This window comes from Cotesia glomerata, linkage group LG5 (genome assembly GCF_020080835.1).
Source record: "Cotesia glomerata isolate CgM1 linkage group LG5, MPM_Cglom_v2.3, whole genome shotgun sequence".
NCBI classification, from domain to species: domain Eukaryota; kingdom Metazoa; phylum Arthropoda; class Insecta; order Hymenoptera; family Braconidae; genus Cotesia; species Cotesia glomerata.
This window is the reverse complement of record NC_058162.1, coordinates 7,420,011-7,447,897: the sequence shown is the minus strand read 5'-3', so window position 1 is coordinate 7,447,897 and position 27,887 is coordinate 7,420,011. Positions and strand designations below refer to the sequence as shown.

At 29.0% G+C, this 27,887-nt stretch overlaps 1 protein-coding gene and 1 long non-coding RNA gene across 4 annotated transcripts in view; both read left to right on the top strand.

Annotated features, from left to right (window-relative positions):
* The window catches only part of LOC123265477 (CCR4-NOT transcription complex subunit 6-like), a 602,565-nt gene that overhangs the window by 422,649 nt on the left and 152,029 nt on the right, over positions 1 to 27,887 (top strand). The gene's annotated exons all lie outside the window — the stretch shown is intronic.
* LOC123265482 lies at positions 8,758 to 25,743 on the top strand. Its single transcript, XR_006509574.1, has 3 exons — positions 8,758 to 8,768; positions 13,126 to 13,129; positions 25,656 to 25,743. It is a non-coding gene; the product is annotated as an uncharacterized LOC123265482 (long non-coding RNA).

Below are 27,887 nucleotides of genomic sequence, written 5' to 3'. Positions count from 1 at the left end.
AAAAAAAAAAAACTCAATTGAAGATGATTTTTTTTTATTATTATTATTAAAATAACTTTAGAATTCTCAATGCGGCCAACATTTACTTAATTATTAAATTATTTGAATTATTGAAAGTATTTTACGTAGAAAATCGATGAAGTTAATCAACTTACCTAAAGAAATTTGACTTCCTCGACTTTTCTCACCCTGACCCATTAAGGAGTCCCTAACACAATCAAGACTTCGGTGACGGATCTGAAGAACTCATAACTGATTTTATGAAGCTTGAAGATCCAAAAGTCAAAGGTTTTGCCGCTGCCATATCTTAAAAAATCATGTTATTAGCATACGAAAATTTTAATATTGAAAAAAAAATTTGTTTGTCTATGAAAAAAATTCAAATTGCGAAAAATTTTCAAATAGATCAAAAAGAAGTGAAATGAATGTGACTCCGAAATTTTATTGAATAATTAAACAATTATATAATTGAACAAAATAATTTTGCTATTGGCCTACACATTTTCTTACTGTAACCAAATGATTTTGTTTTCATAATAAAACGATTTTATTAACAAAAACAGTTGTAAAATTCTGAGAAGTTTTTCTCCCAAGTTGTCATTAAAGTTATAATTTACAATTTTTTTTATTATTGTAATAATTTAAAAATCCTGAATATGGTTTACTCTGCAGACTATCCCCGAAACTTCCTTTAATATTCAAGTTCAAAACGCTTGAAAACTTTTCTATTCGAAGGTTTGTAGCTCTTCAATCTCAAAATACAACTTCAATTCAAGCTCGAAAATCGAGTTACTGTCTTGGAAAAATGTTTTTTTTTTTTTTTTTTTTTTTAATTTAGCTAACAAAATAACTGAGCTGTTTCAACAAAAACATTTTTTATACCAACTGCCTGGTTTATGTTGAACCAGCTAAAAATTTTTTTGATCCTGTCATAACAATTTTTTTATTTCAACAAATCGATTCGTTTATTCAACTAAAATATTTTGTTGAATTAACAAAAAGTTTCTGCTATAATAAAAAATCTGTCTGTTGTTATAGCATATAAATTACTTTTTATAACCCAGACTTAATTATCATAACATATGACTCGTTACCCCTATGCTAACTTATTCATTTATTATCACAACATGTCTTACGTTCCCAACAAAATTTTTTTTTTTTTGCCTAATGAAGCCATTTTCATAACTATCCGAACAAAAACAGTTTCACTGTAAAAAATCGCGCCAAGTCCACGTTCATAAGACTTTTAAGAAAAAAAAATTTTTTTTTCTTTACAAAAAGATATAAAATCAAAATATTAAAAAATCCAAGTAACCAATATGATTGTATATAATTTTCGGAAATTAAAAAACATTTTGTTGTAAATTTAAAAATTAAAGAAATAATTTTGGAACGTATTTAGTGTGCGTGGTTGCAAAATATTTTACTTTTTATAAAATTCGTAAAATCTATCTACTAAGACAGAAAAAAAATTTGACATACACAATGACGCGCACCAAGTACGTTCCAAAATTATTTCTTTAATTTTTAAATTTACAACACAATGTTTTTTAATTTCCGAAAATTATATACAATCATATCGGTTACTTGGATTTTTTAATATTTTGATTTTATATCTTTTTGTAAAGAAAAAAAAATTTTTTTTTCTTAAAAGTCTTATGAACGTGGACTTGGCGCGATTTTTTACAGTGAAACTGTTTTTGTTCGGATTTTAGTATTTTTTGTAATTATAATAAAAATTGACAATTGGTATCAACTTAAATCTCGCGTTGGCTGAATTTTTTATAACAAACTATCCTCTTGAAGCTACAGTTTATGTAGAAATAATTCCAGCGCACCCTGGCGGGTGTAGGTTCAAGCTGTGAAATATTTTTTCTAACTGTAGTTTCCTATCTATAGAAGGATTACCATGGATTCTCGAATTATTTAGTCTGTGACATGTCACTTTTTCCATAAGAAAAAAGTCAGGATCTAAAAATCTGGGTCGCTATAGTTTGTGCCAGTGAATTTAATTAATTTTAAATAGAATTTATTATTTTCAAAGATCATTATTAATTAATATTGATAATATAACATATAACGTATTATTATAGAGTATCATTGAAGAAAAGAAAGGTCTGTAGAATGAATAAAATTTTGCAACCTGAAAATATCGTTCTGCCGAATCTGTGGATTCGATAATCTTCACTGATCTTCGGCTTTTTCCGACATACTTCAGCAATCTTCAGACATTTTTGTCATAATTCGCAAATCTTTGTAACCATTTTTATATATTTTCATTGCCATCATGTAGCTGCTTGCATTATTATTCGGTAATATTTGCCACTCTACGGATGTGAAAGGAACAAAATATCCGACTTGGCTTTAAAATTATTTCTTACCGTTATTAAATAATAGTTATTATTTTATCATTATTAAAGATAAGGTTGAGTATAATACGTGAGGTCTTTGGCTTCTTGCTCAACTTTAGAATTTCTAGCTGGCTTAACTAGGGACTCGATAACCGTTAGAGATCTGATAGCAACACAGTAACACAGTAACAGCCAGTATTCGCTTTTATTACTACTTCTGATTACTTTTAAATTAATTATAGAAATTTTGAAGTTCGCTCAAAGGACGAATTTGTTTCAATTGCAAACGCGATATTGAATTTAGTCGCGATAAATCTAACAAAGGATTTGAATGTAAATGGAAAAAAGTTCGATTGAAAATCATTGTCTGTTTTTTACATTCTATTCTATAATTGCTTGTTGGGATTCATTGAATTTCGTGTCACATTACTTGCAATATTGAATTTAATCCATGAGAATAAACGGATAGCTGAAATACATAAAAATGTTCTTTTGAATACGGATTTTTGCGTGATTCAATTATTTTTAATTGAATTCTGATAGTGTATTAATTTCTTTTCCTGAATTAATTAACTCTTGTCGAATACAGTTTTGTACTGTTCAATTAGAATTGTTATGAGCATCAAATTCAATAAAAAAAAAAAAATCCTGTTTTTCATCAATAGTCGCCCGAAATTTTTTACTTCAAAAAGTTATTAAAAAAAACATGGCTTGCAGCAATTAATTCTGACGTATAATTTACAATATTCAATACCATTTGCAGTTTACTGCCTGAATAACCTAGAAACACGTTAATTGTAATTGTTTGAATACAATAAAACCTACCAACGATGAAAAACCCGCGAATCAGATAGCAGTGATGAGAATGTTCAGCCTCTGAATAGTTAACATTCGCGCTTTAGGATCCATTTACGTGAGATTTTACGTGCAGTAGCGAGAGTAAATCCACAAAGACAATCTCAAGAATTGTATCGTTTAACGTTAATCGAGAGCGCGTGCTTATCGCTCGAGATCGTGCCGAGATTGTCAAGATACTGCCACAAACGGTACTTTTCACCCGCGAAAATTATTAATAAGAATTGTTGCCAGATGCTTTAATTATTTCGCTAGACACTCGTAGGAATACAGTGTGCAGAATATTAAGTTTTTATGCATTGTAAACTACGATAATAGAAATGATTTCGTTGAGATAACAAAAGATGGGATTACAGGAAAAGAAAAAATTGTAGTAATAAATTAGTTTATTTATGTTAATAAGTTGATTATTTATTTTAACAAAGTAAGCCTTGAATTTAGTTGTATTACCAAATCAATTGTATTAACAAATTGTATTAATAAATTGTATTAACAAATCAGCCAAGTTGTATTAATAAATCAGTTTATGATACTGCTAAATCAATCTGTTGTCTTAACAACAATTATAGTATGTTGGAATAACAATAGGGGAGGGTGGGGCAGAGCGGCCCCTCTAAGCCGATTATTATTTTTTGTGGTTTTTTAATATCTTATTAGTTTACCTTTGCTCTACGATGAACGAATTTACCAAAATTTTGGAAAAATTCTTGAAAAAAAATTTTTTTTTCTGGGGCATAACGGCCCCCACCAAAAAATGATAAAAAAAATTTTTTTTTTTCCACCAAAAATATTTTGAAAAATATAAAAGTATTTCCTTATTTTTATCACTCTCTAGATTTCACTATCATTCGAAAAATAACTGCTATACCTAATGCACCTCGTTTCTTTCCGACCCTAATCTCTATTATTTTATAAAAAATAATTATAATTATAATGGTTATTCAATTGCCATGAAAATCATCATACTCCTGCTAAATTTAAATTTGAAATTGCCGTTGAAATGTAAAAGAACTTGATGAAAGAAAAAATAGAAGTGAAGTTAAGAAGAAAGTAACTCAAAAACAAAAAATAGTCAAATAAAAAAAAAAAAAATTTTTAAATAAAGGCTCAAAAAATGGAAAAAATGATTGTCATTGCCTTTACTGGAATGGACTTTATTCAAAATCCACTGAATCATGGATTCAGTGCAAAAGTTGCAAGAAATGGTCCCATGATTCCTGTGCGGGAATCAATGAAGATTATTCTGAAGAATATATTTTTCACTATTGTGAAAAATAATTAATTAATTGTAAATAATTTACATTTGATGTTTTGTTAAAAGATTTTAATTTTATTGCGTTTTATTAAAATTTATTATAAATAATCTAACAATTAATAATTTTCTTAGGATTTAATAAGGTAAAAGACCCAATTAGTGGCACCTTTAACCCCGATTAGTGGCACTTTTTCTTCCAATGAAAAAATGTTCTACTTAAAATAAAAATTAAAAATTTATTTGATTTAAAGGTCTTAAAGATTAGAAATAATATATTCATATTTAAAATTAATAATTTCATTATTTTAATAAGTACCAAAATCAAAGAAAGTGTCAGTAATGGGGTCCCCGCCACTAATGAGGTCTTTTACCCTAATATAAAATAGATAATTTATTAATTGTAAATAATTTACATTTAATGTTTTGCTTAAGCATTTTAATTTTGTTACGTTTTATGAAAATTGATCATAACTAATCAAACAATTAATAATTTTCTTAGGATTTAATAATGTAAATAATAAATAATTTAATAATTGTAAATAATTTACATTTGAGAATTTATTTGAAAATATTAATAGTGTTACGTTTTTTAAAATTTATGATAATTTAGTGAAAAAAAAAAAAAAATATTTTTTGACCAAATTTTGAAGGGGGGGAGGGCGTTATACCCCAGGTATAATATATTAGCTCAAAAATATATAAATATATCAAATTTATGATAATTTAGTAAAAAAAAAAAAAAAAAAAAATTTTTTTGACTAAACTTTGAAGGGGGGCCATTATACCCCAGGGGGCCATTATACCCCAGGGGGCCATTATACCCCACCCTCCCCTATCTGTTTGTTGGTACAATTAAATTATTTCGTTAGCATTACTAAGCCAATTTTGTTAAAATAACAAGATTTATTTGTTGACATAACAAAATAAATTTGTTTTTGTTACTATTAGTAATCTTAACAAAATTGTTTAGTTAGTTCAACAACAAAATTTTTTAGACCAACTAACTAGTTAACGTTACTGCAACGAAATATTTTTTGTTAAGGAAGTATGAGTGCTAGGCGGGATGGGGATAGGTATTGACTCTAGCGCGGTAAGGGGAGAGCAGTAACCATATGATTTTTCTCAATATATAGATATACATTTAAGATTGGCTAATGGCAGCATTTATTTTTTTAATTAATACACCTTAATTAGTCGGGCAAGTGTAAATTTTTTAAAATTAAATTTATCACTAATATATTTACTTTTAGTTTTACGAGAAAAATACAGAAATGTATCAATGTTTGAAAGTTACCCCATAAGACCAATGTTGAATTGCTCAACTTTAAAGTTAATTATTTATTTAAATTATCGGGCAATCTCCTTCAAATTTTCGGAATTTGTTTAGACATATTTAAACTTCATATAAAAAAAAAATCAAGCCTTTTATCAAAAGTTGCCTTGGTGCTCGTACTTCCTTAAATAAAAAAAAAATATTTGTTATCTTGTTAAAAGAATATAACTGGTTCAACAAACCAATTTGTTAATTCAGTTAAACTGTTTTGTTGAACTAACTAAAGAGTTTTGCTATAATTACAAAACTGTTTTTGATATTATATATAAATTAAATTAGTTATTATTATTATGATTATTATAATCCATATTTTGTTACTATGACATATGATTTTTTATCCTTATGCTAACATGATAATTTGTTACCACAACTTGTCTTATATTGTTCTAACAAGAGATTTTTTCAATCTAGCCTTTTTTTTCATTTATCTTCAGCATAATAATCAGTAATCATTCATTTCGACCTAATATTCATTCAAAACATCATAAACTAACCATAAAATAATTTATAGCCCTCAAAATTTTTTTTTAATTGTTCCGTACGAAAGTTGAAAACGCCATAACTTTTTTAAAAATACCTTTGAATGACCTCAAATTTTTTTAAAAATATTCATATCTTCATTAGAAAGACTGCTATAAAAATCATAACTGTATTTTACTCCCACTTCAAAATTTTCATGTTTTTTTAATCATTTATTTCTTCTTAAGTGATGAACTAAAATTTTCTTCGCTAAAAAATGAGTCTGAAATTTTCTTCTTAAAAATGTAAAAGTAACTTAGAATAGAGATGAAAAAATGTTTTAACAGATGGAAGACGGAAATAAAAATTTTCATTACTAAATGCAAGAAGTAACTCCGAGAAATCCACTTGTATGATGGATCCAGCTGCCGTCTAGCTTTTTTAATTTTGGAATTCACAGTACCGCAATGTTACTCGTATTTGTCTCTGTACAGTCAGCCTCCGGTGGTGTGAATTATGATGATTTATTAACCAAGTTTATGTTTATTGTCACTTGTGAAAAGGGAGGATGTTTAACTGAAGAGGGTTTGGGAAATAAAACGTGTGCATAACGCCACTGTGACAAAGAGTTAACTGTGTATGTTCTCTGTTATTATCCTAATAATAATAATAATAATAGCAACAACAACAATAATAGTCATTACTATATTGTGTATGACCGTGTCCTCGCGCTCAATGCAATGTTGCTTCTGGGTGGCGGGTCGTTATTAGCATAAGTAGTGAAATATGGCCTCCTGACACCGACTATGCAACAAATCCACCAGATTAACGAAGTGGGTTAACAGCACAACTAATTATTTATTTATTTTTATTTAACGGCCTATTTTGAGCAACTTGTTAATATGTTTTCTTCAGCCGGTAAACAATTTAACTTTTGCTATTACTATTGTACACTTAATGTTAATTTAAAATAAATTTCAAATGCGTGTCTCGAAGAAAAGCATTCGCATAAAATCGTTTAATTTACGTCTACGTGAAGTTATTCCTTCGCAGTTTAACTGCTGATCATTTAACTTTTATTTTCAATAACCTTTTTCATCCATTTACTCTTTTCCGTCTGTACGATGTTTTTATGTCGTCAAGCGCGTTAACATCCATTTTACGACTCGTCTACCTTCGGCTTTTGCCAGTTCTCGAGCTCGACCCAGTTGATCCAATCATTTTGCGTATTCAAAGAGTAAATACTTTTCATGAGGAAGAAATATTGACTCTGAAAATTTTAAACCGCAAATTAGATTTTAACTATGGATTCTTATCAAATAATAAATAGTACAATTTTTTTAATAACATACAACGTTGAATTGACTTTATTCTGTAAAATTTGTGTGATAAACAGTTTAGAAGATTATGCGTGACAAAATGGCGGACAAGTCACCGCGAAGCTCCCCACTACTTCTCACGCATGCGCAGTAGCGTATCAGCTTCTTTTACTTAATTAAAATGATCGAATTAATTTTCAGTACTTTTGTACGGCAAATAATCCGAAGCATCAGAGAGTGTTCTACGATCGAAACATTTTTTTCGCTACTTCTACAATTATTTTTATTGTTATACTAACATAATTTGTAACCATCAAACAGATGATTCAATCAAGATTAATTTTGCAATTTTCAAAAATTTATTTAGTTTGATAAAACCGATAAAATCATTCAAATAAATTAACAAATTTGTTCCTGTCAAGCAATAGAATAATGTTCATAGCTTGGAAATACGATAACTTTACAAAAAATTAGGATGACGGTTGGCCCTAAAAGCCATCCCTGCAACTTCCCGCTCATTTTGTTCTTAAGCGCTCAAAACTATACATTACGTTTTTGAGCTCTTCGAGCTCAAAAATATTATTTTTGTGTCAATTTGAGCTCTTCGAGCCCAAAACTTTAATAGAAGTTTAATAAAACACAATTTTTTGAATTTTCAAACGGTAATAACTTTTGAATGAATGAATTGATTTTCACGCGGTTGGCGGCATTCGACGCAGTTTTTGAAACTCTATGAAAAATTTTTGTTTTAATCGATCGAGCCAGGAATTTTGAAGTAATTCTGAAAAAACACTTTTTTTGGTTTTCTTTCGACAACGATAACTCACGAACGAATCAACTGATTTTGACCGGGCTTGCGGTGATCGGCGTGGTTTTTTAATGTTGAGCTGATTAGTTTCTGAAATTGATCGATAAAGCCGTTTAAAAGTAATTCCAAAAAAACCTCATTTCAAAAAATTTTTTTTTGTAGTTTTTTTGAGATTTCTCAAAATCTACTGGTTCGAATCGGTCCAAATAGTATTCAAAATCTAAGTTTGGTCAAGCCCTTTCAAATGGCACCAACCGCGACTAAATCGGTCAAGCCGTTCAAAAGTTATAAGAGGGTCACATACATATACACACACAGAAAAATTTCTTGACTGGAGAACAAAATTCTTGGCTCAAGTAAATTTTCGGTCGCCCGAAGGAAGACTGAAGTTGTCTTGGCCGAAGTAAAAATTTTTCTTGAAATTCTATTCTTGGTGGAAGTAATTTTTTCTTAATTCAAATTATCATAAATACTTGATACAAAAAATTTTTATATTTGATCAAGATTTTTAGATACTTTAGGGAAGCAGCACCACCTACTTCAGCTGAGAAAAAAATTTTCTCATCTTAAGAAAATTTTTCTCTTGAATATTTGATACCTATTTTAGATTATTTTAGCGCGCAATTATACATATTGAATGAAAAAAAATTATTCAATATTATTTGATCTTCATATTTGACATGTTAGTCAATAGAAATATTAATGAAAGTTTACTATCAAGATATTTAATTTTTTGGAGCAAGAGAAAAATTTTCTTAAGACAAGAAAATTTACTTCTGTTAAGAACTTAATTTTTTGGAGCAAGAGAGAAATTTTCTCAAAACAAGAAAATTTTCTTGACTTAAATAAATTGTCTTGGATCAAGAAACGTATTTCTTGAAGCAAGGGAATTGATTTGTTGGAATAAGTGAAATTTCTTGTGTCAAAAAAAAATTTTTTTTTCGCCCAAATAAATAATTATGAAGAAAAATATTTTCTTGGCTCAAGGGAACCTTTCTTTCTGTGTAGCGGGAAGTTGAAAATCCATTATTTACGTCGTTTTTCTTTTTAGTAGACGTATTTTGTCCCTCAAAGGATTTGGTATCTCAAATGGCTATCTAAATCGGTGTTGTACAATTATAATTAATTAAAAACTAAACTGGTATTTTCTTTGTTATTGTCTTTAAAATATGTAGGGTAAATTTTTTATTCCTATTGCGCACACGCGTTATAATAACAGCTGAAGCTGAGTTGCGTGAGTAAGGAAAATACCGCGGAATATTTGAAGTATAAATAACTTAAATAATTGACGATAAAAAATTTTCCCATTTTTGCATTTAACTTTATCAATTAACAACAGAATATATTTTTTTCTAAAAATTCAATGAGTATTGTGAGTCGTGAACTTATGGATTTTTTTTAATTTTCAAGTTATATCTCTAATTAGTTGATATTTCTGCGATTTAATTTTCATTAATTTTTTCTTCAAGCGAAAAATTTTTTCTTATCACATAAAAAAATAATTACACTCCTGTAATTATAATTTTAACAATCTCAATAAACAATGTCAGCATTATTAAAATTCTTTAGCTTAAGCATAATTTTTTTTTTCATCATAATAATAATTATAACGAGTACGGAGATAAAAGACAAGATTAAAAGTATAAGTGATCGTTTATCTTGGTAAAATAGTCTTCTACATACGCCCTCTCTTAAATATCTTCAAATTAGACACATTTATCTCCTCTGAGTCTCTCTTCCGAGCCATTCTCTCGGAACTACGCTTTTAACATATTTTATCCGTTAGTTTGAATAATAATATCATTTTTTCCATTCACCACCTAAGAATAAAAAATCAAGACGATTATATATATTAAACCGACATTTTTCTCATAAACACACCCCTTTAGCTCTACTCTTGTTTAATATTTATTTAATAAAAATAACAAAAAATTTTTCTATTCATAAACTTCGGATAAAAGAATTTTCAGCTAGTTTTTTACCGTGGTATTAACTTTTAAATTCTTCAGCGAGATAAAATTTTTAAATTAATTTTATTCATTATTAAGTTGAAAAAAATCAAATAAAACTTTACTCTGCCGGAGAAAAATTAAACATTAAAGAATGATGAAGAGAAGAGGAGAAAATTCTCTTCGGAATAATAATCGCGAGTGTTTCTTAAAGCGTCAGTGTGTGTTGTTCGTCCCACGCGATCATTGTCCAGCATTATATTTAAATCCCGTACGTAGGCCTGCCTCTGACAGTGATGGCGCGGCATACTAATTGCCCCGTTATTTTTACCCGGCCTTCATCCACGTGGCTCGCCAATAACAACAATAACACCAACAACAACACCAACCGCTAAGGCCAATTAATGGACCGAATAAAATTCTTATCTCGATCTCTGATACGTAATCTGATTTAATCTCTGCTGCGCTAACTTTATGTGAATATTTACCGTTTTATTTTAGTAATTAGTAATTTTACACTGAAAAAAAAAAAAAAAAATATTCTTCTAAAAATTTTATTCTTGTGTTTCTAAAGAAATATATCTATTGTAGCCGGTCTCATGTCGTAATTTTAAAGAAATTTTGTTATAATATGTTTCATTTCATCAAGTAATATCGAAAAATGGCATTGGCTCAAAAGTTTATAAATGTATTTATGTATGTATATTTGTGATATAACGCGCCATGTCAGCAGGATTGCGCCCACAGTTCTCAACCAATCTTTATGAAATTTTGTGGGCTCATTCTGTAGATCAATACCAAGATCAAGTTCAAAAATGAGCAAAATCGGCTAGTTAGTTTACGAGTTGTGGGTGTTTGAAAATTTTTTTCCTTCTCAAAAAATTTTGAATTTCGTATATTTTGTGAAAATAATTTTCCAGATGTAAAAAAAAAGATAAAATTTATCGAATTTATCTTAAACTTCATTTAATTACCTTCGATGTTAACTTTCATTTATCTAGTTTTCATGGTTTTTCTAAATAATTCCGTGAAAAATTTTTCAATAAACGTATTTCGGCCCTGTTTCTTTAAATAATTTTTAAGCCGTAAAAGATACCTTAAATCTATCAAACTTATTTTAAAATTCAAATAATTATCTTCAATTCGAGTTATTATTCGTCGCCTTTTGATACTTTTTTCAATTTATTTCCTAGTTGGGAAAATTAAAAAAAAAATCATTTTTAGGTTTATCTTCAAATAACATTCATATGTGACAATTCCTATTTTCTAAATAGTGTTTTTGTCAATATTCAAACAATAAATCTACCTATCCATGTCGGGTATGGCCGAATGGCGCTTTTAAAATTCACGAATTAAATCAAAAGAATAAAATTTTTAGATAGAAAGAAAAAATTTTCAATTTGAAAATTTCAATATTGGGAAAAAAAAAGATAGTAAATATAGAAAGAGTAAAAAGCGGATCTAATTTTTTAAATTTGTTTAAGAGATAAAAGTTTGTGATATAAAATGTTTTAAGTATATTTTTTATAGAATAAAAATCATTTTTTTTTTTTTAATTTTTCCGAAGATTTAAAATTTTTTTTTTCAAATTTATGGTTTGATGTATTTTAGTCATAAATTTAATTTTAATTCAGATAAAAAAAAATGTTGAAAAATCAATCACCAATAGATATTTTTTTATCTAAACTTTATTAATTTTTAAATGAATTTTTTTCATAAGGTATATATTTTAATCAATTGATTTTTTCACAAACCACATATTGTCAAAAAACTCTAATAAAAAAAAGTAAAAGAGTCAGATATCGATTCCCCAGAACTCCAAAATTAAAAAAAATATCCAAGTATAATAGAAATATCTTACAAAAAAAAAGAAAATAAAAAAATCCGAGTTCAGAAGCTATTTGCGTCAAAATAAATAAAGTAGATACAAAAGCACAATATTTTCAGTGGATGTGGTTGCGGGATGTGGGACGTGGGTGTTGAGAGGTATAAAAAAGGGAGTATAATAATATAAGAAAGAAAAGGGGCACATAGATATACATGTCGACAGGCACTCACCCGCTGTGAATGGCGGACGGTATAAGGTATAAGGAAGGAAGACTCCTCTTGACTTTCCTCTTTTCCCTCCGCCTTCATTCACCTTTTGCCTCCCTCGTACTCGCTACTCGGTTCCTCTCTTCTCTTCTCGGCGAACTAAACCAACTGAAGGTTCTTTGGCTTAACGTGAGCTTGTCAACGGAATAAAGCCATTCTACGGTCGACGTCGGTATACCGATATTTCACAATAATAAGAGATGGACATAATACTGGAGGCCGGGGGGTCACCATCGACCGGGCTTATTCTTTTATTCTTTACTTAGATTCATTTCTTTAGCAACGTTTGCTAGACATTACTTGCTCCCGTCGTTCAATTGCTGTTGCTGTTGTTGCTAAGAATATTTTATTCAGAAAACCGACCAATTATTCGTTGAAAATAGAAAAAAGCCATTCATCAGCCAAACGGAAGTAGATTTTTTGGAGTACTCAAAAACTGGCAAAAATAGAATTTTATTAAATAGATGAAAAAAATGCACCAGTATTTATATGTATCAGTAAATTTTACTTGATTTAAAAATTGTTCATTTTGATTGAAGAAAATGAATCTCTTCAAAATTATTTTCTTCGTTCAAGAATTTTTCTCTCGATTCAAGTTAATTTTTTTTTCCAATGTTCACATACATTACAATACTCGAATTGAAGCTTATTTTAAGAGCTTTCAGATACAATTTATAGAACCGATAAGTTCGACAGCTTAAGATATGTGAGGTAACAAATGAATATATTAGCATAGGGATTATAAATCATTTGCTGTGATAACTAAGTCTGGATTATAATAAGTAATTTAGATAGTATAACAACAGAACAGTTTTTTTTTATTATAACAAAATATTTTAGTTGAATGAACAAATCGATTTGCTGAAATAATAAGATTGTTGCACGGAAAAAAGTAAACTGTAATAAATAATAGTCAATTTATAATAGGTAATGATCTACTGCTAAAAATTACCATTTCAAACAGTAAAATCGTGATTTTACTAATCACTTTATAATATTTATCATTTAAATGCTGTAATTTATACTTTACATTAAAGAAAATACTATCCGAACAAAAACAGTTTCACTGTAAAAAAATCGCGCCAAGTCTACGTTCATAAGACTATTAAGAAAAAAAATTTTTATTTCTTTACAAAAAGATATAAAATAAAAAATTAAACAATCTAAGTAACCGATATGATTGTATATGATTTTCGGAAATTAAAAAAAATTTTGTTGTAAATTTAAAAATTAAAAGAAACAATTTTGGAACGTATTAAGTGTGCGTGGTTACGAAATATTTCACTTTTTATGAAATTCCTAAAATCTATCTACTAGGACTTGTAAAAAAAATTGAAGTACACAATGACGCACACCAAGTACGTTCCAAAATTGTTTCTTTTAATTTTTAAATTTACAACAAAATTTTTTTTAATGTCCAAAAATCATATACAACCATATCGGTTACTTGATTTTTAATTTTTATTTTATATCTTTTGTAAAGAAATAAAAATTTTTTCTTAATAGTCTTATGAACGTGGACTTGGCGCGATTTTTACAGTGAAACTGTTTTTGTTCGATTTCAGTATTTTTGTAATTATAATAAAATTTGCAATTGGTACCAACTTAAATCTCAAGTTGGCTGCATTTTTATAGCAAACTATCCCCTTGAAGCTACAGTTTATGTAAAAATACTGCAGCGCACCCTGGCGGGTGTAGATGCAAGCTGTGAAATTTATTTTTTTAACTGTAGTTTCCCATCTATTGGACTATTACCATGCATTCTCGAATTACTTAGTCTGTGGCATGTCACTTTTTACATCGAAAAAAAGTCAGGATCGAAATTTTTGAGCTTGCTATAGTTTGTGCTGATAAAATTTAATAATTTCAAGTAGATTAATTGTTATAATTGAATATAATTAATTGATATCAGTAAAATAAAGTATGAATTACTGTTATAATATAAAATTTAGGAACAAGAAGTACCGTAGAATTAAATAAAATTTTGCAACCTCGAAATACCATTCTGCTTACAGTAAACACACTCGGTAGTCTGGCGCTCCGTTTACAACGGATTTGAACGGAACTTGGCGCCAGATTCTACCGAATCTGTGGATTTCAAACAGTAATATTCGCTATGTGAATCTCGAAAATGTTAAAGTATAATAATTAAGAATTTTTACTTTGATATTCATCATTTCGTACCTAAAAAATGATCGCATGATATGTAAAAAATATAAAATACAGTTATTAAATTTCCAATGCAAGCAACGTCAATATTTACAAAGTAAAATGGTAAATTTTAAACACAACGCTAAAAATCAAACTATAATTATTGACTTGCTTGGACTGGTAAAATATATATTTTAAGAGTGAAATTTTTATTGTTTCAAATGTTAAATTCTTCTAGATTGAAACCCCCTTGTCCTCATCTAAGTTCCCCTTCTCCTCATAGAATGGACTATATATTGAAACGGCAATTTTTACTGTTTGAAACTGTAATTTTTTAAGATGACAGAGTCGTTATTTACTATAGTGACTATTAATAATCACTTATTTTCGATATTAAATTACAAATTGTGGCTTTTACACTTTCTACATTAAGTTCTGTAATATTTATATTTTTGCCACCCCGATGTTCGCTGTACTGTTTGAAACTATAAAAATTAACCGGAATCTGAGTGAATTTTACAGTTCACTTTTTTCCGTGTATGTCAGGATAGCAAAAATTATTTGCCTGTTCAACATAAACCAGTCAGTTAATATAACAAATAATTATTAAAAGAATTTTTGTTGATGAAATAGCTACATTATTTTATTCAAATAACTAATAATTTTATTTAAATTTTCAAAAAAACATTTGTGTTAGACAGTGACTAGATTTTCGTGCTCGAAGTTGTATTTTGAACTTAAAGAGCCACAAACTTTACAATAGAAAAGTTTTTGACCATTTTGAACTTGAATAATATAGGAAGTTCCAAAGATAGCCTGCAGAGTAAACCATATCCAGGATTTTTTCATTGCTGCATTAATGAAAAAATTTTAAATTATAATTTTAATGACAATTTTGGAAAAAAGTTTTTTAAAATCTTACAACCTTTTTTGGCAAGAAAATATTTCAAAAGTTCCATCATAAGATTACATTCAACAGTTAGATTCATATTATAAAATCTTCTACTAAAAATCAAAATTACAAAACAGAATTTAAAAGCATTAAATTGTAATGCGGAAGGTTGGTTTATACCCAGCGTTTTTCATTTCTTTAAACATCGCACGTACGTCAGGCTCGGGCACACGATCCACGTACACGAGATACGTCATGTTTATTTCACACCTGGATTTTTTATTGTTTACAATAAAGCCCAAGAATTCGGATTATTTATCTGGTTTTTCTCTGAATTTTTCCCTCGGTACCAGTATAAACGATTTTACGATTCCGAGATTTAAAGAGAGGGTTCTACAGAATTATTTTCGGCGTTCTTATTCATTCGGATCCGCATTATTATATTTTCCTCCATCTAACCGCGTAAGAGACTCTCGAAGTCGGGCATGAATCTATACTGTCTCAATCGATCGACTTTCCGATTTTGCCGTCTCCATTCAAGGGCTCTTAGTGTTTTGCTAACAAAAATGACTGATATCTCGATTACCGTGGATAGAAGTTCTAGAAAAATGTCTCATGTGTCTGTCAAAAATATTTTTTGTTGACATTTTATTTAAATTACGGTATAATATGGAACTACACAAGCAATTTTTGATACTTACTGTCGATAATTAAAAAAAATTTGTTTTCAATAAAAGTATAATTGGATTTTTTGTCGTTAGTATGGGTCAAATATAGAAATAAAATTAATGCTGAAATTTTGAAATAAAGTTTTGCGAGAGTTTTAAAATATTTATGACAAAAAGTTGAAATGTTTAAACTTTGTCCATTGAATTCACTTTGTTCATAAAACCATTAGAGGTTAACAAGGAAATTAGGTGAGAAAACGGAGGGTAAAAGGGTTTTAAGAACCTCTAACTAACCTCACTTTAGTTTCAAAACAACCATCACAATAATGACCTCTCGGGCTAAAGGTTATCTCAATCTTAATTGTAATTCGTTGATGTGTGATATAACTAAAACACGGAAATTTAATTCTATTCAGAAATTACCGTCGAAATGACAGTAATCGTGAAAAATTCCACTATTCATGATCTAATTTCAATTATTTTAATAACTATTCACAAATGCAATGTAAAAAAAAAAAAAAAACATTAGCCCCGTTCAAGCTTATTGAGCTCTTGACAGATTTTTTACCAAGAAATTAATGTGACTACATTCTCTCTAAAGAATATCTATAAGAAAACAATGCAAGGTGTACTCATCTAAGCTCAGTCCAGCTAAGAACTTCGTAAACTTGAACGGAGCCATTGAAAAGTACCACCAATTTTTATTCTAGCATTGAATTAAAAATGGTAAACGAGAGAATTAAATAAGATTAATAATTAATTTTTACTGTTGTAATATTTAAAATTACAATAAAATAAAATGTTTAACTAAGCTACTCAGCTATATAAAAAATAACACACACGGAAAAAAATAAATAGTAAATGCAGCATGATGCAGTCTTGGTAAATAAACATGATGAAATCATGTTGCAACCACATGATTTGTCATGTTTCGACTACATGACAACCATGTTGTGGTAGCATAAGAAAAATCATGTGGCAGCAACATGATTTTCATGTAGCCATAATAGCATAAAATTAAGCTGCAACAACTAAATATTTATGGTTCAGATAAATTATTTATTATCAAGCAACTAGATTTTTTCGGATTTATAATATTGCAGACGAAAATTGGAGTGATGGATCGCAGTTTGGAAAAATTTACAAAATTTATGCTACACGGAAAAAAAAATTTCGTTCTGGTAACCTAACTGTAGAGTTACCACAACTATACACAGTTTACTGTTCGTTGTAGAGTTACAGTAACAAAATATTATTTAGTTCTGATAACTCAATGTTGTTGAGCTCTCAGAGCTCTACGAGATTGTTCTCAGAGCCAAACGGTATAGTTGGGAGCGCTCTACGTTGCGCAGTAGTGGAGTGCGCTGACATATTTCATAACCTTCTAAAATGACAATCAGAATTATTTTGTTACTCATCCATATTATTAAAAATATATGAGGACAATTAAGTTTCCAGTTTATTTATTTAGGGAAATAGGTTTTTCTTTTTGTCAAATTGAATTTCGTTAGAACAGTTTTGTATTTATGGTTTTTCAAGATTCATTTGTAGTTACTGATAATTTAATTTATTAGTTGAATATATTGAGATATTAAGTAATAAGTTATCGGAATACATTAAAAAGACCCCATTTAACACAAAATAAAATTTGTTTTCGTTTATTTATCTTTTCTTGTGCATATAGGATAGTGATTTTATGTCCAATATTTATTGATATAATTAAAAAAATAAGATAATTTTGTGACGACCATATTTTTATTTTCAAATAATTTTTATTTGTAATATAAGTTCTATTATTATTTTATTTCTATAATAATACAATTCTTATTTGTCATATACAATTATTGTTGGCAATATAAATTCATTCTGCCGCATTTATTTATTAAATTATCAATGCTAAATCGTAAAAAAAATTATTAAACAGACTGTCAAAAATTTGTTATAGTCGTAGAACGATCCTGTAGAGTTGTGAGAGGTAAATAACGTTTAGCTCTCAGAGCTCAACGATGTAGAGTTGCAGGAGCCAAACGGTATTGTTACCATAAGAAAACGTTAACCTACTGGAACTTTTTACAACTAACTAACTACTATAGAGTTCCTATAGCAAAATTTTTTTCTCCGTGTAGCGAACGATGTTTTTCTTGTCATGTACGGTATAACACCGATAGCATTTGATCGTCATTATCATTCGTGGAAAGTAAAAATAAGTAGTCGCGCTAATTGTGTAAGGAACCTTAATCTTATACCTCCAATTGTACCTTGTCTATCAATAAAAAAAGGCTTGAATTATGTTGCAACAAGTCACTTAATTTGAAAATAATAACAATTAATAATAATTTAATTACTTTCATCATAAACCAAAGCTATTGGCAATAAAAATTGTATATAATTTGAATAAACACAGATATCGTTCACAAATTGTATAATTAGATAATTTACTCTTATTTTCATCTGCAATATTATAAATCCTAAAAAATCTAGTTGCTTGATAATAAATAATTTTTCTAAACCGTAAATATTGAGTTGCTGCAGCTTATTTTTATGCTATTATGGCTACATGAAAATCATGTTGCTGCCACATAATTTTTCTTATGCTACTGCAACGTGATTGTCATGTAGCCGAAACATGACAAATCATATGGCTGAAACATGATTTCATCATGTTCATTTACCAAGACTGCGTCATGTTGCATTTACTATTTATTTTTTTCCGTGCATGTCAGTAATAAGTTCTTGCTCAATCACAGTTAATTCTAACAAACTTTTATACAATTATTGTTCTAATAAAATTTTATGCAATTAATTAAATATTTTTTGTAAAGATGTACTTTAATGACATTCGTAATTTTTTTTTACTATTAACTATTATTCTATATACATTTTCAAATAAAATAACTTTAAAATATAAATTAAACCAAAAAAATTAATTGAAAATTTAATATTACTGAAGTAAAATCTAGTTGTTTCAAAATATAAAACTTATAAAATTTATAATATATAGTATATAATTAAAGTTTCATTAAAAGTTTTTTTACTTACGGCCGCATCTAGTAAATTTTTCTGTTACTAATAAATGGTAAAGCAGCGCCCTAGCCTCCAACTATTATAATACAGTCCGGTAATTTTCCTCATGAATTTAATAGTAATTTCTTTCTATGTGTAATATAGTTTAATACAATCGGTAATATCTGAAACAATAGAATGACAAACGCGAACAAAGGAGCGATTTTTGGGAATATTTATAGAATGCTTGAGAATTTGCAGGCAGGTAAAAACAAGCACTCGATCGTTGCATGCCCTCGTGTACCATATTTGCATATTATACAGACATGGATGGTGGTACTTGATCCCTGGAGTGTGGAGTTCTAACCTCGATATCGCATCGTTGAACCCGGACAATGAGCTGCAACATTCAGTGATTTATCGCTCACCCTCTCCCCCTGACACGGTAGCCTGAAAATTTATTGATTTATCGCGATCCTCGGTCATCGCTGGCGAATTTGTATTCGATGTAAATTTTAATGTTTATGCTAATAATTTTTATTTTAGGAATTAATTATTTTCATGCGCTTTATTATTAGCGACGTGTGAATTAGAAGTAATTTATGGTAATTTAAGCGTCTGCAGCGACAAATAGAGCCTACAGTCCGGTCAATATTCATATTCAATCAAGTATAATTTTCTCATTGTATTATTTTATTGCGGTGCTTCATATAGTATGGCGAGCGTGTAGGTCACACAGTGCATGTCGGCTGTCGGCTCGAAGTAGATAAAACCGGTGCGTGGTCGGACATTTAAGCACACCCGTTGTATTCTACGACAACAGCAATAATAATAATGATGATGATTATAATTTTACTATACACATTAAAGCTATTCAAATCTCGGATTAATATTCCTAATAAATATTATTTTTATTGATAGCTGATTTACATTCTACCTGTCAGACATCTGTCATTAATTATTAATTATTAGGCTTTTATTTTCAAACAGGATATGCTTGTTGTCTAAATCAGTTTATTGATTTGCCAATATTGTCGATTGATAATTATTGGATTACACTATAAATACTAGACTCTTGAAAATTAAATTGAATTCAAGCAAAGAAATTTTCAACAACTAAAATAAAAATATCATTAAGGTAGTTGGGTCATCCGAGCAAAATTTCAAGAAACCTTCCAAATTTATAATACGTGTAAGTAATTAAATGCATAATGCACATGCTGTTAAAATTTGGAGACGATTTACCACTTCTAACAAAAGATAATTTCAATTGAAAATGACATTTTTACACAGGCAATATGAGAAAAGAGAGAGAAAACTGCGAAGTTTTATTATTTTTGTACTGAAGAAATTTTAAGAATTTCACGAAAAACTAATATTACTTAGATCAATACATGTATAATTAGCCTAAAAAATTCTGGAATTCCCTACCACATAGTTTTTGAGAAATCATTGATAAACTAGTAAAGTAAACAAATAAAGTCATATGTGGAAGTAAGTGAGCAATAGCCCGTAAGAGAGGCGACACTAGCGAATGAAAAAGACAGCAGTAGCATAAACTATAGGTTAGGAAAGAACTACTTTAATACGAGTATAAAAAAAAAAAAAACAGCTATATGTTTGAGTAAAAAAATAATTTATTGACATGTTTTATTGAAAAAAATATTTAAAGTTGATTGAACGAAAAACCAGTCAGATAAGCTTCTTAGGAAAGTCAAAAAATGATTTTTATTTTATCTTATTTTAACACTTCAAATTTAAGTCTCTTTCATCAGAAGAATTCAGCGATCATGCGCCATCTGTCGGAGATTTTAAATACTACGTTTAGCCGAAAAATTATGTGTGGGTATATATAAACATATCAGGCCACAAATATAAATAATGCTGTGAAGCGGGAAAGAATAGGAGTTACGGTAATTATTACGTGACGCGTTCCACATTCACGTAACAGGATATTGGTAGGAAAGGATTGAGAATGGAATGTGGAGAGGATCATCTTAATGTGAGTTTATAGAATATGCGAGAAAAAATTATTAGATAGCCTCGGACTGGGATTCGAACCCAGAACCTTCCGAAGACATGTCGGCTACTCTACCATTTGAGCTATCCGGTCTATACTAAATTTTCTTTCGCTTATTCTATATCAATTAAGCCACATATGATAATTTCAGGATGAAAATAGACTTATGAAATTTTCTGATTTGAGGATCTTTACTATAAATTGGGTCCTACACGGAAAAAAAAATTTCGTTCTATAGAGTTCCTATAGCAAAATTTTTTTCTCCGTGTATAGTGAAATTTGGTGCCGTTAAAAAATTCATAACCTGAATTTGTCTTTTTACGGTTTGATACTTTTTTCAGCGATAGCATATTTATCTTCTGAATAATTAAGAGAATAAATAAAATTGTGTTGACATATTTTTCTATTTGAAAAAAAAAATTTGGTAAAATCAAAAAGATTTTGACAAAAATTTTGTCTTTCCCCGATTTTATGTATTTTTTGGTGATAGTCAATTTTTTTTTATGTTTTTGAAAGAATTTTGACTATTTCGTCAGTTCTATAAATTTTTTCTATCACATTTGTTCATTTAATTATTAGTAACTGATTTTATAATAACAATATTATTTTTAAAATTTGTTTCAAAAATAAATTTTATTATTTCATCATTAAATTTCATTTTTTAATAGAAAAAATTTTTATTACTAATTAAATCAAATTATGTAAGTTTTATATCGTATTTCTACCTTGTCTACTATTAATTATTATTTAATTAAGAAAAAAAAACACATTATTAGAAAAAAACTAACCCTGCATTAAATTAAGCTCAGATAATTTGAATTTCTTTTTCGTTTTTCGTTTTTACCTTTCTTAATTGTTCCCGGATAATTAAATAAAATGACTAAATAATTACAAAGTTGAATAAAATAAAAGCGAGGCATTATTTTGAGGTTAGGCGAGGTATTTAGGGAATCTCGAGCCCGAGTGAATTTATGCCTTAAACGGTAAGAATGTCGACTATTAAAAAATTTAATCTTAACCCGGTTCGTGTAGCAAAAAAGCTCGTGAATTTATTTAAAAATAAGAATAATCCGACTCTTAATGAAAGTAGTGCAATTTCACTCTCTAAAACGGCATCTGGCAATCTTGTGCACGCGAGACCAAGTGGAGTAGAGAATAGAGAGCACAAACAACTAAGCAAAATGTAAAAAGTAAAAAGTATTTTGCAAAAATAGGAGCAGTAAACACGGCAACATTCGTCGAGCGAGATAATTCTGCTCGAGTGAGCTAGCTCTACATGATCATGATGATCCACTTATCGTGCGAGGATCGACCTGCATAGCGCAAGAAAGTTAGTTATTACTCGACCTAAAGTATAAGTCAATAGCGTACAAGTCTTCTCTTTCTGCTATGAGTCGAGACTGAGCCCCATCAGACTCTCCAGAGAAACAGGTATTTAATTAATAGGCGGCGCTACACTCCCAGTGCACCCGTGTAACTCCTGCTCAAGAGATTAGCGTCTTATGCACTCCTCGGCTCTCCACCAGAGGATTGAAAATAAATAACTGACTCACGCAATCCAAAATTATCCACTTCTTCTGCACCTTCAGTTTCTTTAATCAATTATTTACAAATTATTCTATAGTATAAAAAAAAAATCTTTGAAATCAATCAATTAATTTTTTATTCAATTTTAACACGTAAGTAATTGTGTTAGAAGAAATTTATTTATTTTAGCCTCCTCTCAGCAAGTAAAAATAAAGAAAAATTGAAGTGATAGATTCTTGAATACTTCAAAATTATGATTCGTATGATTTAAGTTTTATTTAATTTTTCCGGTCACTTGAATTTTCCTCAATAACTCATGGTCGAAAAGTTGTTTTCAAACTTTGAAAATCAACTTCATTTCCTTCTTAGCCTGTCAGAAAATAATTACGATAACGGAAATTTTAATTAAAATTCTCTGAATGTATGCACGCGTGGAATACTCAACTTAAATTTGAAATTGAAGTTAATTAAGTAAATTTAATTAAATTTATTTAAACTACTTGAATTGAAGTTGTCAAAAATTTTTAAAAATTTTGTGAACATTAATTATAATATTTTTATGCATTTAAGCACAGCTAGTGTGACAGCCTAAAAAAAAGGCAATTTTTAGGAATTAAAATAAAAACAACTCCTGTATGAATTGCTTTAAAATTTTAAGGGTATATTAATACATATTTTGAGAATATACAGTAAAATTTTTGAAGAAAAAAATTGAATATTTTCCGAGTTACACGCGATCTTCGACGGTGCTAAAAAAAAAAAAAGTCCTCTACTACTGGAGTGATTTCGGCCTTCTCCGTGAATGAAACGTAAAAAAAAAAATTTTCGTTAAACTAGAAGATATTGTTCGCAAGATGACCCACGGTCGAGAAAAAATGTCAAAAATTGACAAAATGGCGGCGTTTTTAAAAAAAAAGTTAAATTTTACCCAAAATTTTAGTCGTTTTTGGCCTGCCAAAATTCGATTTTTGATCAGATCAAAAAACTGGAGGGTCATTGTATGGAGAACTATATACAAAACATGCAGAAAAAAATTTGGTAGTGATCGGATCATTTGCCTCCGAGTACACTGATAGAAGGATTTGTTTATAGTTAAAAATATTTGTGAATTTTTAACAAATCATTTATTAGAGACTAAAACAAAATAAATGATTTGTTAACTATTAACAAATATTTTTTGGTGCAAATAAATCCTTCTATCAGTGTAATCACTCTAGCAAATTCGAAAAATGCTGTTTCGAGAAAAACGCGTTTAAAGAAAAAATGATCCTTTTCTTACTGCTGAGCGGCTACTCTTTAAATAACTAACTCAAATACTATTTGAGATATCGATTCGAAATTTTAGAGTGTTATTTTTGAAGGTATAACCTATCAAAATATGAAAAAAAAAAACAAATCGATTTTTTGAAAATTTCACACTGGTTTGTGCCCCTTAATAAAAAAAATATCAATAATTACTTAATCGTTAATGAACAACGAGTATGAAAAATTTTATTATTCATTATAAAAATGTTGATCTGCAAAACTAATAAAGCGTATAAAAAAATTTATTTGTTATTGACAGAAAAAATGAAAAATAAAAATTTTTTAAGCCAAAAGGAGATATATTAAAAAAAAAAAAAATTATTTTTAATTATTTCATTCAATTTCAAACTTGTAAAGTAGAGGAAAAAAAATTTTTTTAACGCCCATTCAGCATTAGGAACGCGATATATATGTACGTATAATTCTATACTGCGGAATAAAAAGAAGCACTTGAAAAAGGGAAAAAGAAGTAGGATATAATAGAATAGAATAGAAGTAAAGTGAAGTAAAGGCTTTAGTCTGTTTGACAGGGAAATTGAATCGACAGTACGGCACCCCATTGGTTGTCGCATAGCACCCCTTAGTCGAGTAAAATTCAGTGCAAAATTCTGGTGCAATAATCCAATATTCCCTCGTGGACGTTTAATCCTCAATATCAGTTATATTCTCGCTTTCACCCCATCAATTTCGTTCCCCCTTTACTCACTCTCTGCCGTAGATTTATATACAGATATATAGAGCTATATGTAATAATATATTTTATATAAAATACCTAAGCCAGACGGTGATGACAAGAATCTGGTTGATCGGCAGTGTCAATATTAGACTGGTAGTGCTGAGTATTAAAATTACTCTATCTAAATTTAAATATAAATTATTTGAATTTAAAAAGCAGTCTCGTTCTTGCTTTTATTATCATTTTATCATTATTCAAATATTTAAATGAGTATAATGAGGTAATTACTGAAAGTCTATTGGAATTGGATCCCGAGTAAATTAGACGTTAATAAATAAAAAAGGATGATGATAATGATGAATGGAAATACGTCGGACAACCTGCAATCCAGAAACAATGTTACGAATGAATAAAAATGAGATAATGGCTAAAGGAGCGCCGGGTTGCGGTTCAACAAGAGAAAGAATAAGTGCTCGAGTGCCCAAACAGAGAAAAAAGGATCGTATTAGTGCTCAGGAAAGAGAAGGAACTAGTTAAACCGGGTGTACAGGTGTACTCGACATCCTCTTTGTTATTTTACTCTTTTTTTTTTTTTAGTCGTTTTTCTATTTTCTATTATAATGCTTCTTGGCGTCCTTACGCATGCCTCGACACCTATTTTTAGTTTACTTTTTAAAATTAAAATTAATCTTTAGATTTATTTAATTCAATGTTAGATTGACTATCGAAAATTTTTTTTTGCTTTAAGAAATTTGTTTTTTTTTTTTTTTTTTAATTTAGTGACTTTTTAATTTAAAATTGAGGAAAAAATGGATTGCTTGGTTAATAAATTAAATTTTAAACTTTAACAAACTTTTACATCATATTATTATATACATCACGTTATTATATTATTTTCCGGCATAATAATTTCTAACTATTCATTACTTAATAAAAAATCAAATAATTTAATTTTTAAAATCTCTAAACTAAGAACGTTTACAATCTCAGGAGGCAAGTCCTTCCAAAACTAGATAGCCGATACTACAAATGAATGCTCATAGGTCGTAGTAGCAAAATTTGGCATCTTGAAGGAAATATTATTCTTAGCTGCTGAAAATTTGAGCTAAACTAATTTTTTGCCGTTCTGATAAAAATACAATGATTCATATTTTTTTCTTGTTCTTTTTATTATTGCTTCGAGTATTTATTTTTATTTTTATTATTATAAAAATTTAATTTATATCATGGTAAATTAATTTTACTATTGTACTATATCGAATGATATGACTTATACTATGCCTGTCCATTGTCTGGCTTACCTACCTTCACCACATTGATAATATTAAACTTAAAAATTAAGCTAAAAAAATTTATGTCAATTATAAAAGTTATTAAGTTTTTGCTTGTCTAGTAATTTAATTTTTCAGTTTGATTCTTTTGCCAATACGTACTTAAAATTATATTTAAATATATAAATAAATGTTGTAACAAGTGTGAGTCTTTCAAGTGACCCTGTTATTGGCCTTCCAGCTGTTGAGTCTTTTTTTAAAAAAATAAATAAATAAATACAGTAAAAATTTTAATTAAAAATTCAAGTATTGATATTTTTTATTTTTTGTGATAAAAAATATTTCTCATATGACAAATATTTTATAAAATAAAAGATATACAATTTAATCAACAAGCTTTTATATTAATCATTATTCAAGTACATTCTTTTAAATATTAACAAAAAATTATAACTTTTTTTTTAACTATATGCGGACATAAATAGCCAAAAAAAATTTTTTTTATGAGAGATCAAAATCCAAAACCGAAAACTTGAATCTCTGGTCACTTACTACTTCGAAAAATGCAACTTGTACAATTGATGATGTGAATAAATGAGGGACAAACCTCTAAGAGTATGTAGACCGACAACTTGTTTGACCTTAGTTGGATACAAAGATTAAATCGTTATAACATGTGGATCAGTGCTTATAAGGTTTTTGCGATTTTCTATGCCTTCATCAGCTGCAGCTCGAACATCGACAACAACAATACGGCTCGTCGATATTCAATACACTCGAATTAAGGTATATCACATTACACCGACAGGCATGCAGTTATGGCGCGACAAGTACTTGTAAAGCAGAATGCGATGATATTATAGATCTGTTGAAGCCCTAGAGTGGAATGGCAATCGCAACAGTGATAATAATAGTAATAGCAATAGTAATGCCCGGATACATAGGACATGCAAGACCATGTGTACTGGTATTGGTGGGTTGGGGAGCAAGCTGAAGCTAATCTAAAGCTTCTAACGATATCTCGTGAATTGGCCCATGAATCTTACTCCTTTTATTCTGTTTCTTGGAGAGATTTATTAAAAACCGAGACTAACAGCCTTAGATTTAGTGCGTTAAACATTAACAGCTCGAGGGCACACCTGCTGACCAATCGACCGAGTGCGATCGAGAGCACGATCTCCGAGAGAAAATAATCCACCGGGAACAGGAGCAGGAGCTGGAGGTTTCTGGATGGGATTGTGCTCAACACTAACCAGTTTTGTTTAAACCGCTTTGAAACGTGTTCAACACGACTTTGAATCTGCCGCGTCTTGTCCTCTCACTCGAACCGATTCCCAATATCACCGCGTAAGAATTCCGGAGCAAAGAATCCCGCGATTACATCCAAGCGATACCAAATACACTAATACTAATGGCTTTTCTGTTTACACATGACATATTTTCTCCTTTTTGCTTTTCCGTTTAGGTTTCGTTGGATTTCTTCAACGCGGATCTAGATCTTAAGTTCTGCCTATTATATGCAGTATTAGTAAGGAGGGGAGGAGGGGAGGGCTGGAAAATGAACTTTTGGACATTTTTTAGGTAAATGTTAATTTTTAATTTTGATATAAGAACAATGAATTTTTAGAATAAGAATATATTTGTAATAAGAGCATAAGAATGAGAACATTATGTAATAAGAATAAAGAGAGGTGTGCAAGAGCAAGTGCGTGCTTAAAAGAGAACGAGCAACAAGAGAATGAGGAAGCTGGGGTCTCGATGTCAAACCAGATGTTAACTATTATTTTATGTCTGTCCATTGTGTCTGTCTTTATTTACAGTCATTATGGTATTTATACTGGTTTTATCTCTCAATGTCTCAATACTCTATCTGATAATCCAAGGGCAGTGTTTTACAAACAAAAGAATTATTTACATTTTTTTCTGCTTTCGAAATCAGGATAAGCTTTTT